Source organism: Ranitomeya variabilis, chromosome 2 (genome assembly GCF_051348905.1).
Source record: "Ranitomeya variabilis isolate aRanVar5 chromosome 2, aRanVar5.hap1, whole genome shotgun sequence".
In the NCBI taxonomy this organism is placed as follows: Eukaryota; Metazoa; Chordata; class Amphibia; order Anura; family Dendrobatidae; genus Ranitomeya; species Ranitomeya variabilis.
Genome location: NC_135233.1, coordinates 90,814,682 through 90,837,774, shown reverse-complemented (window position 1 = coordinate 90,837,774; position 23,093 = coordinate 90,814,682). Strand labels below are relative to the sequence as shown.

General features: G+C 41.7%; 1 long non-coding RNA gene across 2 annotated transcripts in view; it reads left to right on the top strand.

Moving 5' to 3' along the window:
- Positions 1 to 1,096: 1,096 nt before the first annotated feature.
- Positions 1,097 to 23,093, top strand: part of LOC143804519 (uncharacterized) — a 49,050-nt gene continuing 27,053 nt past the window's right edge. For both annotated transcript variants that reach the window (XR_013221042.1, XR_013221041.1), the window contains exons 1-2: positions 1,097 to 1,210; positions 13,463 to 13,584. This is a non-coding gene — a long non-coding RNA (uncharacterized LOC143804519). The remainder of the gene's footprint in view (positions 1,211 to 13,462; positions 13,585 to 23,093) is intronic.

Here is a 23,093-nt window from a genome sequence, read left to right as displayed (position 1 = left end):
CAGTAGTTTAGAAATTGTTTTATAAGCAATGCCATTTCTATGTTTTCCAACAATATGGTTGCAAAGGTCTTGAGACAGCTCACTGGTTGTATTCCTCATTATATATTTCTTGTGTGGCACCTTGCTAATGAAACACCTTTTTATAGGCGATCAGTTGAACCAGCTGATATTATTTTTCACTGTGGCAGGGTGGCTATCTAATTACTGAGAGATTTCAGCTGGTGCCATGACTTTCCATGGCTTTTTTCACCTCTCTTTCTTCACGTGTTATATACTTTTTATCCCTGTGTCACTTCTCACTATTTCACATAACTTATTTTATGAACATCTATGGTTTACTTTCTTTACCTGTGTAGTTTGGATGCATTGTTACCAACATATGGTGAGAATATAATGTCAATACCACCTTTAGAAATATATTTTCATAAATGTGCTGCATCCTGAGGCCTCTGGACATGGGCGGACATACCGCCTGTTCAACCTGTGCAACCGCACAGGGGCCCAGAGCAAGAGGGGGCCCCAACAGACATACAAAGCAATGAATGTGAATGACAGCTGGAGGCAGTATTACTGCTAACAGGAGAAGCAGGGGGGCCAGCTCTGCTGCACGCATGTGATATGACAGTTAAAGGGCCGCCCTCCTCACCTGCTAGCATATATTATGCTGCTGTCCGGCCGGCTGTCTCTGCGGGTAGCAGACGCTGGACCAGGAAGGGAGGGCCTCTGTCACAGTGAGTCACTGAAGCTTGCTCTGCTTGTGACTCACTGTTGCTGTGCACGTGCAGTAGTTCGTGCACTCTTCCCAGAGCCTCAGTGATCCGCGGGACTGGGTCTTTACATTGCACATGAAAATAGGGGGGTGAGGGGAGGAATGAATAAATCACTGGTCTAGGTAGGAAAAGGGCTGGCTGCTAGCCCCCCTGGAATAAATGTATTAAAATGATAGATCCACTATATAGGGGGTGGATGGGGATAGAGATCTACAGAGCGCCTGGTACATGTTTAAGGTTATATGGAGTGCAAAGTGACATTTGTGCATGGTTACCTCTCAGCCAATCACACACTGCCTTACAAGCACATCTGTGATTGGCTGACAGGATGATCTGCAAGTGTCTTCTGTGCACTGGAGTCGCAGATTGGAGCAGGAATCTGCTGCAGAGGACGAGTGTGGACCAGCCTGACAGGATCCTTGCTGCCTTGTGGACATTTTGTAAGCATACAATACAGTATTGTTTTGAAAAATAAACAACTATTTATATATGAACTACTATGATGTTGGGAGTAGTGGTTACTGGTCATGAGCGAGCATGTTTGGATAGGGCATGGTAACACAAACCCCCAAAAAGTAACAAACCCCAATAACTCACACATGACAACCAAATTGATTTGGAATAAAATGGCCGTGGCGTTTATTTTGAGTTACTCTTCAAATTTTATTATACTCCATTACAAAAGAATAATCCATTAAAACTTAATAACTGAGTTAAATCATACCAAACAGTACCAAATCCACCCGGAAGACCGGGCGATTATCCCACAAATAAATGACACGACAAATTAATATGAACTATATAATAAGGGAGGGAGGGATCTTCAATCTTCTTCAGGTGACTGACAGGGAACCGTTGAAAACAGCTGTTTATATAGCATAAATTCTTCCCGCACTTTTCTTATCCACCAATCAAAACACAGACAAAATGCGGGAAACATCACCAGTCAAAACCAGAAATAACCTGCTCGTGCACTCGCACAGCTTACTTAGAATATTAACCCTTTATAAACCTCTCATTTAGCCTCTTATTAAAGAAAACACATAACAAAAACCATCATATTGTCGTGGGGGCTGTGTTATCATGCGACCCCCCTTTTAGTTTTTCAAGGGGAGGGCGTCCATTATCTAAGCATGCTCAATCATATTACTCATACATTGTGTTAATTGAACATAATCCGACATTTTTGGAACACCCACTAATGCCCTACCAGGGTGCAGATGCCAAATTTGTTACTGGAAAACTGGACAACTCCCATACTAAATAAGACCTATAGAGAAACGGACTATAACGTCCCCAAATAATGACTAATCAAAATATCGCAACTAGTGAAAAGGTATAAACTTTATTACACAATACAAAAACATGTAAAAACTCAATGGAAATGATGGTGATGACACAACAACGGAAGCAGCAGTACCATACAATTTAAATATTTGCACTATGTAGCAAAAAAAGGGGGATGCACTGTTCATAAGGTGCACACCATGAAGTACAAGGGCCTATATGGCATATTGTACTGCCAGTTTCCTACTAAATCAGGAGACATAGTATTGCCTAATTAAGGGCTACGTCACAGTTAAACCGGTGTGTAAACTGCTACAATAAGGTGCAAAGTGCTTACAAGAAATGCTGATAATAGTGCTTACCCATGTGGGGATAGTAACTGCTGGATCCGTGGCCCCGACGCACGTTTTCGCTATTAATCATCACCACTTTCCTATCATTTCCATTGAGTTTTTACATGTGTTTTTGTATTGTGTAATAAAGTTTATAGCTTTTCACTAGTTATATTACTAGCGATATTTTGATTAGTCATTATTTGATTAGTCATTTATTTTACTCTGTTTCTCTATAGGTCTCATACATTGTGTTAGCCTCAGCATTAGCCCCCTCTCCTAGATTGACAAACACCAATTGACAGACAGACACATAGACTGAAAATAGGAATTAGGTAGGTAGGTAGATAGATGATAATAGATAGATGTATAGATAAATAATGATAGATAGAAAGATACATATGGGATAAGTAGAGAGTACCATTTTTAATTTACTTTAACCCCTTTCTGTCATTAGACGTACTATTCCGTCCATGTGGGGTGGGCCCTACTTCCCAAGGATGGAATAGTACGTCATACGCGATCGGCCGCGCTCACGGGGGGAGCGCGGCCGATCGCGGCCGGGTGTCAGCTGCATATCGCAGCTGACATCCGGCACTATGTGCCAGGAGCGGTCACGGACCGCCCCCGGCACATTAACCCCCGGCACACCGCGATCAAACATGATCGCGATGTGCCGGCGGTGCAGGGAAGCATCGCGCAGGGAGGGGGCTCCCTGCGGGCTTCCCTGAGCCCCCCGCAGCAACGCGATGTGATCGCGTTGCTGCGAGGGTCTTACCTCCCTCCCTGCCTGCTCCAGACCCGGATCCAAGATGGCCGCGGATCCGGGTCCTGCAGGGAGGGAGGTGGCTTCACAGAAGCCTGCTCAGAGCAGGCACTGTGAAGCAGCCTGCACTTCTCGCAGATCGGTGATCTGTCAGAGTGCTATGCAAACTGACAGATCACCGATCTGTATTGTCCCCCCCTGGGGCAAAGTAAAAAAGTAAAAAAAAAATTTTCCAAATGTGTAAAAAAAATATATATATATATATATTCCAAAATAATGAAAAAAAAAATATATTATTCCCATAAATACATTTCTTTATCTAAATAAAATAAAAAAAACAATAAAAGTACACATATTTAGTATCGCCGCGTCCGTAACGACCCGACCAATAAAACTGGCCCACTAGTTAACCCCTTCAGTAAACACCGTAAGAAAAAAAAAAAAAAAACGAGGCAAAAAACAACGCTTTATTATCATACCGCCAACAAAAAGTGGAATAACACGTGATCAAAAAGACTGATATAAATAACCATGGTACCGCTGAAAACGTCATCTTGTCCCGCAATAAAAACGAGCCACCATACAGCATCATCAGCAAAAAAATAAAAAAGTTATAGTCCTGAGAATAAAGCGATACCAAAATAATTATTTTTTCTATAAAATAGTTTTTATCGTATAAAAGCGCCAAAACATAAAAAAAATTATATAAATGAGATATCGCTGTAATCGTACTGACCCGTCGAATAAAACTGCTTTATCAATTTTACCAAACGCGGAACGGTATAAACGCCTCCCCAAAAAGAAATTCATAAATAGCTGGTTTTTGATCACTCTGCCTCACAAAAATCGGAATAAAAAGCGATCAAAAAATGTCACGTGTCCGAAAATGTTACCAATAAAAACGTCAACGCATCCCGCAAAAAACAAGATCTCGCATGACTCTGTGGACTCAAATATGGAAAAATTACAGCTCTCAAAATGTGGTAACGCAAAAAATATTTTTTGCAATGAAAAGCGTCTTTCAGTGTGTGACGGCTGCCAATCATAAAAATCCGCTAAAAAAAGCGCTATAAAAGTAAATCAAACCCCCGTTCATCACCCCCTTAGTTAGGGAAAAATAAAAAAATTAAAAAATGTATTTATTTCCATTCTCCCATTAGGGTTAGGGTTAGGGCTAGAGTTAGGACTAGAGTTAGGGCTAGGGTTATTGCTAGGGTTAGGGCTAGTGTTACGGCTAGTGTTAGGGCTAGTGATAGGGCTAGGGTTATTGCTAGGGTTAGGGCTAGGGTTAGGGCTAGGGTTGGGGCTAGGGTTGGGGCTACAGTTAGGGTTGGGGCTAAAGATAGGGTTAGGGTTTGGATTACATTTACGGTTGGGAATAGGGTTGGGTGTGTCTGGGTTAGAGGAGTGGTTAGGGTTACTGTTGGGATTAGGGTAAGGGGTGTGTTTGGATTAGGGTTTCAGTTATAATTGGGGGGTTTCCACTGTTCGGGCACATCAGGGGCTTTCCAAACGGGATATGGCATCCGATCTGAATTCCAGCCAATTCTGCGTTGAAAAAGGAAAACAGTGCTCATTCCCTTCCGAGCTCTCCCGTGTGCCCAAACAGGGGTTTACCCCAACATATGGGGTATCAGCGTACTCAGGACAAATTGGACATCATCTTTTGGGGTCCAATTTCTCCTGCTACCCTTGGGAAAATACAAAACTGGGGGCCAAAAAATAAGTTTTGTGGGAAAAAAAGGATTTTTTATTTTCACGGCTCTGCGTTGTAAACTGTAGTGAAACACTTGGGGGTTCAAAGTTCTCACAACACATCTAGATAAGTTCCTTGGGGGGTCTAATTTCCGATATGGGGTCACTTGTGGGGGGTTTGTACTGTTTGCGTACATCAGGGGCTCTGCAAATGCAACGTGACGCCTGCAGACCAATCCATTTAAGTCTGCATTCCAAATGGCGCTCCTTCCCTTCCGAGCTCTGTCATGCGCCCAAACAGTGGTTCCCCCCCACATATGGGGTATCAGCATACTCAGGACAAATTAGACAACAACTTTTTGGGTCCAATTTATCCTGATACCCTTGTGAAAATACAAACCTGGGGGCTAAAAAAATCATTTTTGTGAAAAAAAAAAGAATTTTTATTTTCACGGCTCTGCGTTATAAACTGTAGTGAAACACTTGGGGGTTCAAAGTTCTCACAACACATCTAGATAAGTTCCTTGGGGGGTCTAGTTTCCAATATGGGGTCACTTGTGGGGGGTTTGTACTGTTTGGGTACATCAGGGGCTCTGCAAATGCAACGTGACGCCTGCAGACCAATCCATTTAAGTCTGCATTCCAAATGGCGCTCCTTCCCTTCCGAGCTCTGTCATGCGCCCAAACAGTGGTTCCCCCCCACATATCGGGTATCAGCATACTCAGGACAAATTGGACAACAAATTTTGGGGTCCAATTTATCCTGTTACCCTTGTGAAAATACAAAACTGGGGGCTAAAAAATCATTTTTGTGAAAAAAAAAAAGAATTTATTTTCACGGCTCTGCGTTATAAACTGTAGTGAAACACTTGGGGGTTCAAAGCTCTCAAAACACATCTAGATAAGTTCCTTAGGGGGTCTACTTTCCAAAATGGTGTCACTTGTGGGTGTTTTTAATGTTTAGGCACATCAGGGGCTCTGCAAACGCAACATGGCATCCCATCTTAATTCCAGTCAATTTTGCATTGAAAAGTAAAATAGCGCTCCTTCCCTTCCGAGCTCTGCTATGCGCCCAAACAGTGGTTTACCCCCACATATGGGGTATCGTCGTACTCAGGACAAATTGCACAACAATTTTTGGGGTCCAATTTCTTCTCTTACCCTTGGGAAAATAAAAAATTGGGGGCGAAAAGATCATTTTTGTGAAAAAATATGATTTTTTATTTTTACGGCTCTGCATTATAAACTTCTGTGAAGCACTTGTTGGGTCAAAGTGCTCACCGCACATCTAGATAAGTTCTTTAGGGGGTCTACTTTCCAAAATGGTGTCACTTGTGGGGGGTTTCAATGTTTAGGCACATCAGGAGCTCTCCAAACGCAACATGACGTCCCATCTCAATTCCAGTCAATTTTGCATTGAAAAGTCAAATGGCGCTCCTTCCCTTCCGAGCTCTGCCCTGCGCCCAAACAATGGTTTACACCCACATATGGGGTATCAGCGTACTCAGGACAAATTGCACAACAATTTTTGGGGTCCAATTTCTTCTCTTACCCTTGGGAAAATAAAAAATTGGGGGCGAAAAGATCATTTTTGTGAAAAAATATGATTTTTTATTTTTACGGCTCTGCATTATAAACTTCTGTGAAGCACTTGTTGGGTCAAAGTGCTCACCACACATCTAGATAAGTTCCTTAGGGGGTCTACTTTCCAAAATGGTGTCACTTGTGGGGGGTTTCAATGTTTAGGCACATCAGGGGCTCTCCAAATGCAACATGGCGTCCCATCTCAATTCCAGTCAATTTTGCATTGAAAAGTCAAATGGCGCTCCTTCCCTTCCGAGCTCTGCCCTGCGCCCAAACAATGGTTTACACCCACATAAGGGGTATCAGCGTACTCAGGACAAATTGCACAACAATTTTTGGGGTCCAATTTCTTCTCTTACCCTTGGGAAAATAAAAAATTGGGGGCGAAAAGATCATTTTTGTGAAAAAATATGATTTTTTATTTTTACCGCTCTGCATTATAAACTTCTGTGAAGCACTTGTTGGGTCAAAGTGCTCACCACACATCTAGATAAGTTCCTTAGGGGGTCTACTTTCCAAAATGGTGTCACTTGTGGGGGGTTTCAATGTTTAGGCACATCAGGGGCTCTCCAAATGCAACATGGCGTCCCATCTCAATTCCAGTCAATTTTGCATTGAAAAGTCAAATGGCGCTCCTTTCCTTCCGAGCTCTGCCATGCGCCCAAACAGTGGATTACCCCCACATATGGGGTATCAGCATACTCAGGACAAATTGTACAACAAATTTTGGGGTCTATTTTCTCCTGTTACCCTTGGTAAAATAAAACAAATTGGATCTGAAATAAATTTTGTGTGAAAAAAAGTTAAATGTTCATTTTTATTTAAACATTCCAAAAATTCCTGTGAAACACCTGAAGGGTTAATAAACTTCTTGAAAGTGGTTTTGAGTACCTTGAGGGGTGCAGTTTTTAGAATGGTGTCACACTTGGGTATTTTCTATCATATAGACCCCTCAAAATGACTTCAAATGAGATGTGGTCCCTAAAAAAAAATGGTGTTGTAAAAATGAGAAATTGCTGGTCAACTTTTAACCCTTATAACTCCGTCACAAAAAAAAATTTGGTTCCAAAATTGTGCTGATGTAAAGTAGACATGTGGGAAATGTTACTTATTAAGTATTTTGCGTGACATATGTCTGTGATTTAAGGGCATAAAAATTAAAAGTTGGAAAATTGCGAAATTTTCAAAATTTTCGCCAAATATTCGTTTTTTTCACAAATAAACGCAACTTATATCGAAGAAATTTTACCACTATCATGAAGTACAATATGTCACGAGAAAACAATGTCAGAATCGCCAAGATCCGTTGAAGCGTTCCAGAGTTATAACCTCATAAAGGGACAGTGGTCAGAATTGTAAATATTGGCCCGGTCATTAACGTGCAAACCACCCTTGGGGGTGAAGGGGTTAATTTACTTTAGAATTTTGTGCAATGTAAACCACAAATGTGCTAAATAGGACCTTTCACTAGTACTAGTAAATAGTAATGGTGGCTGCTTGGCTTAGTAAAACATATTTTTAATTTTTATATCGCATCTGCATTGCAGAGAACACACCCCAGAAAAGCTTAGAACAGACTTTCTCTCGGGAGACAAGTAATAACACACAGCTCTGCTCTCCTCCATGATGTCTACACCATCTTTACAGAATACAGCAGTGCTATTACAAACACCTCCAGCAGCTTTCCTCTCATGGTGGTCAGTGTGGAGGAGGGAGAATACTTTTGCTGTTTCTAACTCAGGTCACTGTCAGTCCTAGAGGTATTTATAATGACATAGAGCTCTGCTGTATTCCCCCCTCCCTGACTACTGTGAGATGAAAGCTGTAGGACGTGTTTGCAGGGCCGTATTTGCCACTAGGCACGTGAGGGCACATACCTAGGGTGCCAGGATGTGGGGAGCGGCACCTGAGCAAGGTTTTTTTTTAAGGCTGGGGTCAAAAGCCAGCCCAGGACGGTGGGGGAGGAGAAGGAGGAAAGGGGGCATAAAGGAGAATGAGGGAGGACGAAGGAGGACGGGGAGCCTGCATACAAGATGGGAGGGGGGAAGCAGAGCCACGCATACAAGATGGGAGGGGGGAAGCGGAGCCACGCATACAAGATGGGAGGGGGGAAGTGGAGCCACGCATACAAGGATGGGAGGAGGGGGAGCAGAGCCATGCATACAAGGATGGGAGAAGGGGGAGCAGAGCCATGCATACAAGATGGGACAGGGGAGCCATGCATACAACAGGGGGAGCCACACAGAGCAGGACAGGATTGAGGGAACCACACATACCAGAATAGGAATGAGGGGACAATACATACCCGGCTTATACTCTCGAGTCAATAAGCATACCCAGTTTCCGTGGCAAAATTAGGTGCCTCGGCTTATACTTGGGTTGCCTTATACTCGAGTATATACGGTATGTAATATATAAACATGTATGTGTGTGGCTGTGTATATATACAGTATAGACCAAAAGTTTGGACACACCTTCTCATTTAAAGATTTTTCTGTATTTTCATGACTATGAAAATTGTACTTTCACACTGAAGGCATCAAAACTATGAATTAACACATGTGGAATTATATACTTAACAAAAAAGTGTGAAACAACTGAAAATATGTCTAATATTCTAGGTTCTTTAAAGTAGCCACCTTTTGCTTTGATAAATGCTTTGCACACTCTTGGCATTCTTTTGATGAGCATCAAGAGGTAGTCATCGGGAATGGTTTCCAACAATCTTGAAGGAGTTCCCAGAGATGCTTAGCACTTGTTGGCCCTTTTGCCTTCACTCTGCGGTCCAGCTCACCCCAAACCATCTTGATTGGGTTCAGGTCTGGTGAGTGTGGAGGCCAGGTCATCTGGTGTAGCACCCCATCACTCTTCTTCTTGGTCAAATAGCCCTTACACAGCCTGGAGGTGTGTTTGGGGTCATTGTTCTGTTGAAAAATAAATGATGGTCCAACTAAACGCAAACCGGATGGAATAGCATGCCGCTGTGGACATAATTTGGACTCATCAGACTAAAGCACAGATATCCACTGGTCTAATGTCCGTTCCTTGTGTTCTTTAGACCAAACACGTCTCTTCTGCTTGTTGCCTGTCCTTAGCAGTGGTTTCCTAGCAGCTATTTTACCATGCAGGCCTGCTGCACAAAGTCTCCTCTTAACAGTTGTTGTAGAGATGTGTCTGCTGCTAGAACTCTGTGTGGCATTGACCTGGTCTCTAATCTGAGCTGCTGTTAACCTGCGATTTCTGAGGCTGGTGACTCCGATAAACTTATCCTCAGAAGCAGAGGTGACTCTTGGTCTTCCTTTCCTGGGGCAGTCCTTATGTGAGCCAATTTCTTTGAAGCGCTTGATGGTTTTTGCCACTGCACTTGGGGACACTTTTAAAGTTTTCCCAATTTTTCGGACTGACTGACCTTCATTTCTTAAAGTAATGTTGGCCACTCATTTTTCTTTACTTAGCTGCTTTTTTCTTGCCATAATACAAATTCTAACAGTCTATTCAGTAGGACTATCAGCTGTGTATCCACCAGACTTCTGCACAACACAACTGATGGTCCCAACCCCGTTTATAAGGCAAGAAATCCCACTTATTAAACATGACAGGGCACACCTGTGAAGTGAAAACCATTCCCGGTGACTACCTCTTGAAGCTCATCAAGAGAATGCCAAGAGTGTGCAAAGCAATCATCAAAGCAAAAGGTGGCTACTTTGAAGAACCTAGAATATAAGATATATTTTCAGTTGTTTCACACTTTTCTGTTAAAGGGATCCTGTCACCCCCCTCAGGTGTTTGTAACTAAAAGAGCCACCTTGTGCAGCACTAATGCTGCATTCTGACAAGGTGGCTCTTTTAGCTATGATGCCTGCACATGCTGAAATAAACGTTTATAAAATGTGCCCCCTCATACCCTGAAATCGCCAGGGAGGCGGGTCTTTCCTTCCTAATCAGACGCAGCACAGCCGTCACTCCGGGCCTGTGCGTGTCAGGCGCCGCCTCCTCTTGCTGCATTATTGTCCCCGGCGCCTGCGCTGTAAGTACAAAGGGCAGCGCAATTGTGCACGCCCGAAAAAAAAACTTAACGCGCAGACGCTGGGGACAATAATGCTGCAAGAGGAGGCGGCGCCCGGCGCGCACAGGCCCGGAGTGACGGCTGTGCTGCGTCTGATTAGGAAGGAAAGTCCCGCCCCCCAGACGGTTTCACGGTATGAGAGGGCACATTTTATAAACGTTTATTTCAGCGTGTACAGGCATCATAGCTAAAAAAGCCACCTTGTCATAATGCAGCATTTGTGCTGCACAAGGTGGCTCTTTTAGTTACAAACGCCTGAGGGGGGTGACAGGTTCCTTTTAAATATATAATTCCCATAATTCCACATGTGTTAATTCATAGTTTCGATGCCTTCAGTGTGAATGTACAATTTTTATAGTCATGAAAATACAGAAAAATCTTTAAATGAGAAGGTGTGTCCAAACTTTTGGTCTGTACTATATATATATATATATATATATATATATATATATATATATAAAACGTGTAGCTTTGTTGCCATAAAAGGAGGGGGCCCAGACACAGTTCTTTTACAGGGGCACCAGGCGGTCAGTGTCCGTCCTTGCCTCTGGAGTATCTGGGATCAGAACGTCCCAGCTATCCTCTTTGCATTCCGCACAATTCATTGCCTTATCGGCTATTCCACATGCCAAAACCTTGGCTCAAGTGTTTATCAGTGAAATCGCAAAGCTTCACACGGTTCTCTCCTATGTGATTTCAAATCAGTTGACCCAGTTTGTATCCTCATTTTTAAGGGCTTTTTTGTTCCCATCAGGGGGGTATATGTACATTTTTCCTCGGCCTTCGATCCTCAATTTAACGGTCAGACCAAACGCATAAATCAAAGCTTAAAGACCTACCTTAGGTGTTTTGTTTCCGAGAACCAGGAAAAGTGGTCATCTTACGTACCTTTGGCAGAATTTTCCTTAAACAATTGTCGTCATGAGACCACTGGTAATTCGCCATTTTTGGGAGCATAACGTTTTCACCCTCGGGGGCTTCTGGAGAGGAATGTTTTTCTTTGCTGCACTTTTTTGTATGGCAAGTTGTACAGAGCAACCTGAAGGTTCTTGGAGGACAAATATAAATGCATGGCTGATAAAAAAAACATATGCCAGGTTTGGACCTGTGTGAAAATGATTGTGTGGCTGTCTACTAGAAATATTAAATTAAACGTTCTTTCCTTGAAACTGTGTCCCAGGTTCACTGTTCCATATAAGGTGGTCGCCGTCATTAATTCTGTGGATTTCCGCTTTGAGTTACCACAACACTGAAAATCCACTATGTGTTTCATAGATATATATATAGATTCTATACATAGATATAGAAAATATGTTGCGTCATCGGAATCATCAACCTTACCACCTCCTCTCGTCATGGTGGACGGTAACTTGAAATTTCAGGTAGCAAGAATTGTTGATAGTCATTTTGTTCGCCATTTCCTTTAGTACTTTATGCATTGGAATGGTTATGGTCCAAAAGAGAGAATATGTGTACCAGCACCAGAAGTAAATTTCAGTAGGTTGTTTCATTCTTTCCATGCATCTCATCCAGATAAACCTGGTCCTGAAGGTCTGGTGGACCCTCGTAGAAGGGGAGGTGCTGTCAAAAATGTGCTGCATCCTGCTCAGACCTTTGAGGTATTTGGGATCAGAAGGTCGCATTGATTTGCAGATTGCAGGTTCTCTTTGGGGTCCACTCGACATTTAACTTGAGTGGAGCAGATTGATTTTCACTTGGTGTGGAAGGGGTTAAGAGTTCCTTTATGATCTTGCTGGGATTCCATATGACTCTAATCTCAGGAACCACAGGGCAGTGCAGAGTGCAATTTACCTACAGAAAAGAAGGAGTGCCCAGATAGAAAGAGATCCCAGAGTGGGTTAAAGCAAACCACGAAATACAAAATGAGAAAAAAAGGTACTTACTGCTAGAGAGTATGCCACCTCCTTCCTAAACAAGAAACAGAAGATAGGTGCAGGGTGAAAAGCATAATCGGAGAAATAAACCTTAGCTGGCCCTTCACTGACTGGCATAAACAATGGCAGTATGGCTTGACATCAAAATGAGACCATCACCAGCAGGAAAAACCCTCAGGGCGAAAGTATAAATAGTCACATCCCAAAGGTGATTGGGCAGACAAATGAATAAATTAAAACACCCGTTAACCTAAAAAGACTAAAGCAAGGATAGCAGACAAAAAACACCCAGAGAAATGGTGTAACTGCTGTGGCTCAGAGGATATAGAAGCCGACCACGAAGCACAGGCTCAAATGCATGACAGCTGCTCCTGCAATGTCTGTTTTAGTAAATAGTTATATTCCTCATGAACAACAATTCTGGAGCATTTGTTTTTATATTGTCACGTTCTTGTTAAGTACTCCTGGAAATGCATAGTGAAACCTTCCACTGGTAACACCCAGTTGTCAATTTAATCTTAAATTTCTAGTTGCAATGGCAGATGAACAGCACAATGCAGAGTTAAATGGAAAGATGATTCAGAATTATTATTTCACGAGGAATACAGCTATTTACTAACATAAAATATCAAGAGGAGTGTCTGATTCAATCACAGTAATTCAATGCTTCTGTATCCTTTAGATGTACCCATAACAGGACAAAGGAATAATAGGCTTCCTGCATTGCTGACTGAACAGAGGCTGTTTATTTTGCAGTAAGTGTTAGACAGCACGTAAATGCCGGTAGGTGAGTGTAGGCACATTTTTGGGCTTAGTTGCCTGGCCCTTTGACCAGTACCATCTGTATTACCTTGAATACAGTTCTGTCTACATCTATTGTAGAAAAACATGTGCTAGGAAGACCTGCTGAGTCACTGGGTCTAATATGATGTGGGATGCAGCTGTCTGTACAGTTGCACCATAATGATATATGATCTGTTTTCATTTATCTATGTCTTCACCTTTACATATAAGCCAGCATCAGCAGATCAAGTAACATTTTCTATGAATGGCATCTGTCTTCTCAGATATTGGCTCGAAGCTGGATTATCTATTTCTGGAAATAAAAACAAAACTTTGTTTTCCTGCTCTGGAAAGAAGATTTGAAACAAGTACCAGTATATGAATATTGCAAGGAATCCAATAACAGGTGACTAATTCGCACCATAGGATAAAAAGAAATAGTTTTATAGAGATTAGAATAACTTGAAAGATTTAAGTTAAAAAGTGATTGTAAGTGCAGGCCCGTAGGTCCATAATAGGCTCAATATTGGCTTGGGCAGAGTAGGCAGCTGTTTAGGGCCCTATGATTTTATGGATTTTGAATAAATGTTTTAACTTTAAAGTATGTTGTTCAAAAGGTTAAATCCAAGAATGTTATAGATATCAAGTGCTATAGGCAGCAAGGTAAGATGCACACTGGTAAGGAGTGAGCCAGATGTTGAGGTGTGTCCCAACAACAATGCAGATGGGACCATATGGGTGGATTCCCCACAAAGAGACGTGGATAAAAAGTCCCAGGGGAGAGTCAGAGAGTTCATTGTATACTTTACTCTGGAAAGATATGAGATAGAAAATGTTCAGCACAGCCTAAAAGAGGAGGTGCATAGATATAGGTTTCCAAACCTTAATACGTGGAATAGTTACAACTAGCACACTCCAATGTGATGCAAAAAAGGGGGTATTTAATATACATACAGTAACCACAAACCTTTCGGTCTGCAATGGACCTTCATCAGTGTGCTAAATGTAGCATGAATGGTATATATAGTGGAACCCCGATAGGAATTAACTGATTTGCATCAAAATGTAAGTTTTACTGGAAAAATTGCACTGAAAACAGTTTTGAATGGTAGGTCAGACCAGCTAGCGGGAGAGGAAGAGACGAGAGCCACGCGGTATCCACTTGTCATGATTAAGGGAGCTTAGTCTCCAGAAACGCGTTGAGATTCTTACCCATATGGTTCGTGCTGAAGTCTGTATCCTCTATGTTTGAAGTTTGTGAATAAAGAATACTCTTTTTTACGGATTCGGTGGAGCTGGACATTCTCTTCTTTTTTGAGCTTCACAGTTTGCCTTCTTTGCAGCCTATCTTCCTCCTTCTACACTCCTCGAAGGCTGCTTGTCTTCCTGCAACCCTTATAGAGTGGAATCAGCCTCCAAAAATTGGAACTGTGCGACCTGCAAAAAATGATAATATTTTGTGAAGCAGACAAGATAATTTATTTCACCCAATCAATGTGCATTTTGCTCATTTGTCGGGTGATCGGCAGTCTATTTATCCTCAAGACTATCGTTAAGCATCCGTCCCGAGGAATGCTTATTCATGATAATCTTACAGTGTAAATGCACTTTTAGACTCTACATCAAGTTTCCCTGAACCTTTGACCCTTAAGAATTCTGGTCTCTATACTTGTATTAATACTTTGTGATTCCCATCAGGCTTCAAAAAGACACTATCTTCTAATCATCAACAGCTAAATCACGTCTTATAGGTACCCCAGCCAAAAGAAGTCCAGGACACAGTTCACGCCTCTGCTTCACTAGGCAGCCATTCACTAGACCATCTATGATAGGAGATCTAAGTAGGCCACTTCTATCACTGTTCACATCACACAGTCCAATACATATGAGGACTGGTTTCTCTGCTGTAAATATAGCAGTGGTCAGACTGATGAGCTGTGCATAACCCTCCCTCAACCCAGCTTCCTGTGCACACTATACATTGTCAGCAAGCTGTCAATCAGTGGTAGGGGCAGGGTTACACAGATTAGCTTGACTGGGCTGCACGTGAGATCTAGTCCTCTAGTCCTAATCTCCTGCAAACCTCCTGGAATCTCCTGGATAATCTTCTGCAATCTCTTCTGAAATCAGGTTCTCCTTTACTACATTATGCTGCTCTCGGATTCAATAGCAAAAACCTGCGGACAGATTCCCTTTAACCATAGCATCATACCTTGTAGTGTCCTTCCAGTTTTTGTCTTCATATAGATAAAGAGGGAATAAAACCAGCTCACCCCAATATTTGATGCATACTTTGTTCTTTTACTGGTGGCTCACTTCATGAACAGCATATATCCTACTGGGAAGAAAAAGAGGTTTATCCACCACTTGGTTTTAAAGAGATTTCCTGCTTTACTGGCACATGATAATATCAATGTCCAAACATAGGTTAGCAGATAAAATAATTCCACATACACATTATAATCTATGTTAAAAATAAAAACAGAAGTCTTGCAGCTTTCACATTGACCACCTCCTCATACTACACCCACACTTTGAGTCATACAGATGACTTTTCATCAGTCTCATGATCATGACAGACAGGATTACAATGACAGGAAACACCTCTATAAAGAGAAGATAACATAGGAGTCATCATTCACAATAGGCGGTAACAGATCATGACCCCCTGTCCTTGCCCAAATCAGATTATGTCCACTTTAAATTTCTATACAACTGAACTTCGTTAGTCTACAGCTCCTGAAGTTTGTGTGGTTGCTGACAAGAACAGGAAATATCAATCTAATATTAGGCGTAGTAGCCGGTGTGGAAATTGCAAGATTTTTGAGTTTTTAATAGGATAGTGCGAAGTACAAATTATGCTTTAATGAAAGCTTCTCTATTCTATCCACACTATCTGCTTGTCAAGGAGCTTTGTAAGAATACCCGGCATGCAAAGACCAGCGCCTTGGGGGCAGCGTTGGTTCCTTCCCTTCATTTTACAGTGCGCAATAACAGTGCGCTCTGTTGCCAGCTCGTTACTACTAATGTCAACAAGCAATAGAGCGCACTGTCTTTGTGCACATCACACAGTGACAGCCCAGACCCTAAAATTAAGGTCACCAATGATACTTCATTTCATGGAAGGGGAAGAGACTGAGGCAATGACTGTAGCCTCTACCCCTTGATGACAATATGTTTGAGTGTCGCAGCATGCATTGCAAGTAGAAAAAAAAAAGAAAAGCAGTTAGTGTACTTAGGGAAAGACAGGGCATTTTTAATTCAAGTATATTACAAAATAGATTGAATTATGGCATTACATAGATCGGCATTTAGCATGAAATTTGTAATATAGATCGTGATATGAAAATATAGAAAAAACATCAAAATTTTTTTTAAAAATACATTTACCATAAAGACTGATTTAAACAGTACAAGACCAATCACAGCTGGTGGAATGACATTTTTCAGGTTTCAAAACAAAAAGCAGATTATGTTTTACATCCACTTTTATTAGCTTCACACTAATTACTTTACTAATATCAAAGTGAAATATATTTTGACGATCTGTCAATAATGCAAGGCTGGGCTATAAATGAGTCCTACAACCTCACTGCTTTTAAGCTTTTAAGTATTGCTTTTAATTATCGATGGGGATTCTATTAAGCTTTGCCTTGGCAAATGTAGCATTGTACAGCTATTGTACAGAATTAGATGTTATACTTTAAATTAGGTGGCAAGGAACAGGAAGTGACCCCACACACACCTGTAGGTGCATGGATAATGAGCGTCTAATGATGGAGTGCAGGCTATATTATCACAGCATAAAATTAGATGAAAAATTAATTGAAGCTTTTTAATCAGAAAGATCATGGTGCTGTATAATATATTATATATATATATGTTATATAAAATATTGTAAAATCAAATCATTTTGTATTGATAAGGATATCCAAAAATGACAAGTTTACCGTTAATTAGATTTGTTGCATTTTACATGGTATACTTACTAGGTATGAGTGAATTGATTTAATAGAAAACAAAGCACACCTCTTAACGAATTATGAGCATCTGATGAGTAGCTTGTGCCTCTCTGTGCCAAGACAGAAATCTTACTCCAGTCCCTGACTGGAGTTAGATTTCTGGCATAAGTTATGCCTCAGTTTATCTTGAATTAGACGAGCTGTGGGGTCACTCTCCTGTCACACCCCATCTTTGTCCATTTCGGAAGAAACTAGTGTGAAAACTGCAAAATGTAAAATGTTTTGATCAGATACTAATTGAGCAAAAAAATTACAATTTTTCAAAGCAATTAACACCAGAATTCGGGTGAAGTTACTTTGATGAAATAGAGCCTATGTTTTTTGATCCAAATAAAAGACGAATTTCAGCTTGATTTCAGTGGCCATTCACATGAACGGATCCTGTACTGGATCATTTTATTTCATTTTTTTTTTTGTCATCTCAAAATTGATTAAAAAATGACATAGTCTTAGATATACGCAAGACACATCTAAGATATGTGCTAGACTACAGAATTCCTTTCTATTGCAAATTCTACATCCTCTCCCGTCCATGCCTTTGCTGTAACTTTATGGCCACACAAGTCTTAACCGTGTAACTACAGTATATGACTATGGGCAAGAAGGAAAGCCCCAAAGCAGATTCATTACAGATTTTCTGTGTAAAATACACATTTGAACAACTAAAGTCCAATACAATGCATAATGTACAGGGCTGTTTGGGGGATTTGTTTCCGATTTTACCAATTGCTATATTTCATGCTGGCTCTACAGTGGGAAATATCTGTTGCATGTGTCTCATAGATTATTAATGATTCACTATCTGCTTTATCCTCTGTAATTCCAAGCATTACTGGCAACAGGAAGGAAGATTAAAAGAACAACATAGTATTTTCTCTATTTATTATTAGAAAAAAATAAACTCCACATTTTGCCAAGTGAGCCGTAATGTGCAGCCCAACTGTATTACTGTTCTTGGCACAAGGCTTTGCACATATGTCGTAGCAATGCCAGTACATTACAGATTTTAGCTCAAATTCTGCCACACAAAGTGAATTATATAACTTTGAGGTATGAGCAGTACTGTTTCTATGTACAGCTATAAAACAAAGATATATTTTTATTCTCCAAATTGTATTTACTATTCGATTTTTCATGTGCTTTTATAAGTAAGCACATTATCATTTATATGGAATTTGTGTTTATAATACACGTAAATGAATTTATTTCTCTAACCATACATCACAGTGTTGAAAGGAATCTGCTACTATGTTTTTTGCTATGGAATCTGAGAGCACCGTATGGTAGGAGCTGAAACTCTGATTACAGTGATATGTCACTTACTAGGCTGTGGTTTCTGTTTAAATACCATCAGAGTTTTATCAGCACAAGATTATCACCACAGGACAACAGGCCTTGTGCATCCTAGTCCAGCCACACACCCGCACTGATTAGCAGCTCTCTGTTACTATATCTTGGTAGATCTGCAGCAGAGAAAACTGGAATCAGGGCTTCTGTCCCTGTCTCATGCTATTTTTAAATTACATTGCAAAAACCTACTGACACATTCCCTTTAAAAGAGTTGTCCAGTACTGACTTGTTAATGATCTTTCCATGTTAGTCTTGGATAACCCTTTAAATAGAGTCTTAGTTTTCATATACACACATATATCATATTTCTGCATAAGCCAAGTGTTGTACACAGTTTCAATATAGCATCCACAGACATCTGAATTTAAAGTCGAGTCATGTCACACAAGTCATTTCTGATTTATAGGAGTGACAATGAATAACCACCAAGTCACTCCTGTGATTTATACAGTATCTATTTTCAGAATGAGTAGGAGCACCTCAATAATAGAGAAGGGAAGCATCAGGGAATCACTTACAATTATCCGAAAGTCACAACACCTGGAACGATCATCATGGTTTAATTGTACTGAACATAGATTAAGGTTCAGTGTAATTTAAGTTTAGCCTACATTAAGCCACAGTTCATGGTTCATTTTTAATTATCAGTGGATAGAAAAAGTTTACAGCCCCCCTGTTAAATAGCCAGGTGTTTGTCATGTAAAAAAATCATACTAAAAGAACTTTTTCCACCTTTAACCCCTTAACCCCTTAACCCCATTTCTCGTTTTTTTGTATTTTCGTTTTTTGCTCCCATTCTTCCCAGAGCCATAACTTTTTTATTTTTTGGTCAAAATGGCCATGTGAGTCTTTATTTTTTGCAGGACAGGTTATACTTTTGAACGACACCATTGATTTTAACATATCTTGTACTGGGAAACATTAAAAATAATCCAAGTGCAGTGAAATTGCAAAAAAAGTGCAATTCCACAGTTGTTTTCGGGTTTTTTTTTACCTTGTTCACTAAATGCTAACACTTGTTTGCCATTATGATTCTCCAGGTCATTATGAGTTCATAGACTCCAAACATGTCTAAGTTCTTTTTTATTTGAGGGGTGAAAACAATTGCGCCATTTTTCAAGACCTGTAGCGTCTCAATTTTTCAGGATTCTGGGCTGGGTGAGGGCTTATTTTTTGCGCGCCAAGCTGATGTGTTTATTGATACCAGTTTGGTGAAGATAAGATCTTTCGTTTGCCCGTTAATGCATTTTATTGCAATGTAGCGGCAACAAAAAAAAACGTAATTCTGGCGTCTTTACTTTTTTTCTCATTACGCCATTTAACGATCAGGCTAATTCTTTTTTTATTGATAGATCAGGCGATTCTTAACAATACCAAATATGTGTATGTTTGATTTTTTTTATTATTGTTGTTGAAAGGGGGGTGATTTGAACTTCTATATATATTTTTTTATATAGATTTTTTTAAACTTTTTTTTTACATTTTGTATGCAATGGTCTACATGGCAGACTAGAATCTGCAATTGTCTGATCGCCTGTGCTATATACAGGCAATGATCAGATCACCTGTGCGTATCAGAAATGCTCACTTGCTATGAGCACCGACCACCGCTGTTGGAGATTGACCCCGACCGCGAGTGGATCGCGATTCCACCTGCGACTGTTAGAGGCACATGTCAGCTGTACAAAATAGCTGACATGTACCGGTAAAAATGTGGGCTCAGAGCCAGAGCCCACATCAAAGGGAGGGAGTCCGACGTGGGTGCATTATTGCGCCCATTGTCGGAAAGGGGTTAATATCACCCATAAGCTTTACGAATCTGGTGAGAAACAAAGTGGAATCAGTTTGAGCAAAAAACTAAAAATAACAAAACTAAAATAACATGGTTGCATAAATGTGAATGCCCTTTTATAATTCTGGATGTGGTTGTGTTCAGAATTTGCTATTTACATTTATATTCATGTTAAATAGTAGTCAGTGCGCAGCTGCCTTCAGTTACAGTGATTCTGATTAATTCTGTATAAAGTTTAGCTGTTCTAGGAGGATTTTCCTGACATTTTCTTAGTTGCATTTAACAGCAAAAGTCATGCTCCATAAACAGCTTACAACACAGCAAAAGGATCTCATTATTGAACATTATCAATCAGGAGAAAGGTAAAATCTTTCAAAAGCATTATTATTGATCATCAAGAAGTGGCTTAAGTTTGGCACAGCAGAACTAGAACTGAAGTATTTATGAAAAGACAAGAAAAAAATGTGTCCGTGAAGCTCACGGAAGCCGCGCGTGCGCAGATGGAGATCGCGGCGGCCATTTTCCTGAAGCCGAGTTTCCTGGCCGCCGCGATCTCCATCTGCGCACGCGCGGCATCCCGCGGCCATTTTCCTGAAGCCCCGTGCAGTAGAGCACTCCATCTGCGCACGCGCGGCCTCAGGAAGATAGCCGCCCCCACCAATCACCAGGGGAATAGCGCAGATCGCGCTCTTTTCCTTCACCTGCGCAGTGGATTCGGCAGCTGGACATGCGCACACCACTACGCCACCAACGGACAGATAAGCAAGATCTGGGAGAAGAAACAGCGATGTCACCACGCCCATATGACCAGACCAGCGTGAGTGACAGTCCAAAATGGCGACTTTACAAAGGTATTTCGGCAGCATAGCTGGGGAATAAAGGCACAAAAAAGACACTAATGTAAAGCACAGCTCTGCCCCTATTTAACGCTATTTTTATCTCATCTTTAAAAAACGGGGTGACAGGTTCCCTTTAATGTGATGGCTGGAGCTGCTTCTCTTTGGTGCAGCTGTGATGTTAGGTGATACTGATCATGTTGCTTCTCACAGCTGCTTTTCCAGCTTTGTGTTGGCCAGGAGAGAAGTCAACTTTTTGTCATAACTTTTGTAAATCATATACATCAGACGCTGGGACTACTGTATATATATCACATAGGAGATGCTGAGATAGCTGTATATACACCACATAAACGATGGGACTGCTATATAAGCATCACATAGGAGACACTGTGACTGCTGTCTATACATCAGGAGACACTGGGACTGCTGAATATACATCACATAGGAGAAGCTGGGTACTGCTGTTATACATAAAATAATAGACACAGGGGCTGCTGTATATACATAACATAGGAAACATTGAGACTGCTGTATATGCATCACAGGAGACTCTGGGGTCATATAAATTACAGGAGGGGCTGGGAGGCATAGACATCACAGGAGATGCTGGAACATTCATCACCGGGGAGGCTGGGTACAATAGACATCACTGAGGGGCTATATACATCACTTAGAAGCATAGACAACACTGGGGGTATATATGTCCCTGGGGGGAATATACATCACTGGTGGGGTCACATACATCACTGGGGGCTATACACATCACAGGTGAGGGATATACAGCGCTGGGGCGAAATACAGAACTCAGGGAGATATACAGCACTTCTAGGGCAAATGTATCACTGGGGAATATACATATCACTTGGGCCACATACAGCCCTGGGGGGATATACGGCACATGGGGAGGGGGGATATACAGCACTGGGGGGACAGGCATCGCTGGGGAGGCACATAGATAACCGGGTGGGGCTCATAGATCACTGGGAGGTGGCACAGAGATCACAGGGGGCACAGAGATCATAGGGTTCACAGAGATCACAGGGGGTGGCACCAAGATCCCAGGAGGGCATAAATCACAGGAGGGCACATAGCTGGAGGGGACAGAGATCAAAGGGAGCACAAATATCACAGGGAGGTACATAGCAGGGAGGCACATAGATCACAGGGGGACACAGCTGGGAGCCACAGAGATCACAGGGGGCACATAATTGGGGCCACAGAGATCACAGGAGGGCACAGAGAGCACATGGGGGTATATAGCTTGGAGGCACAGAGATCGCAGGGGGTTATATAGTTGGGGGCACAGAGATCACAGGGGGCACATAGCAGGGGTCACAGAGTTAACAAGGGGCACACAGCTGGGGCTGCAGAGATCACAGGGGGCACAGAGATCACATGAGGCACTGAGATCACGGGGGAATATAGTTGGGGGTGGCGGAGAGATCATGGGGGGGCACATAGCTGGGGCCACAAAGATCAAAGGGGGCACAGATATCACATACCTGGGAGGCACAGATGACAGGGACATATAGTTCTGGGGCACAGAGATCATATTGATTGAGGCACATAGCTGGGGGGCACAAAGCTGAGGGGCACAGATCACCAGCAGAAAGACACAGAGCTGCTGACATGCACAGAAATCTGGCCTCTCTGCAGCAGCTCCTCTTCTGGGACAGTAGGACGGGAGCGCATTGGCCAATAGCCCTGCCCACCCGGACATTAAACCACCCACACTAAAGATGTCATTGTCTACATTCATGTGCAGGCAGGCAGCGTTCAGTAAACCTGATATGTGAAAGCAGCCTTAAAGAGGGGAATGCAGGGGCAAGAGACTGTCTGTTTTTACATAGAGCAGAAAAAAAGAGAAGAATTAGTTGGGTAGAAAGAAAACATTAGCAATTGTAAGGACACA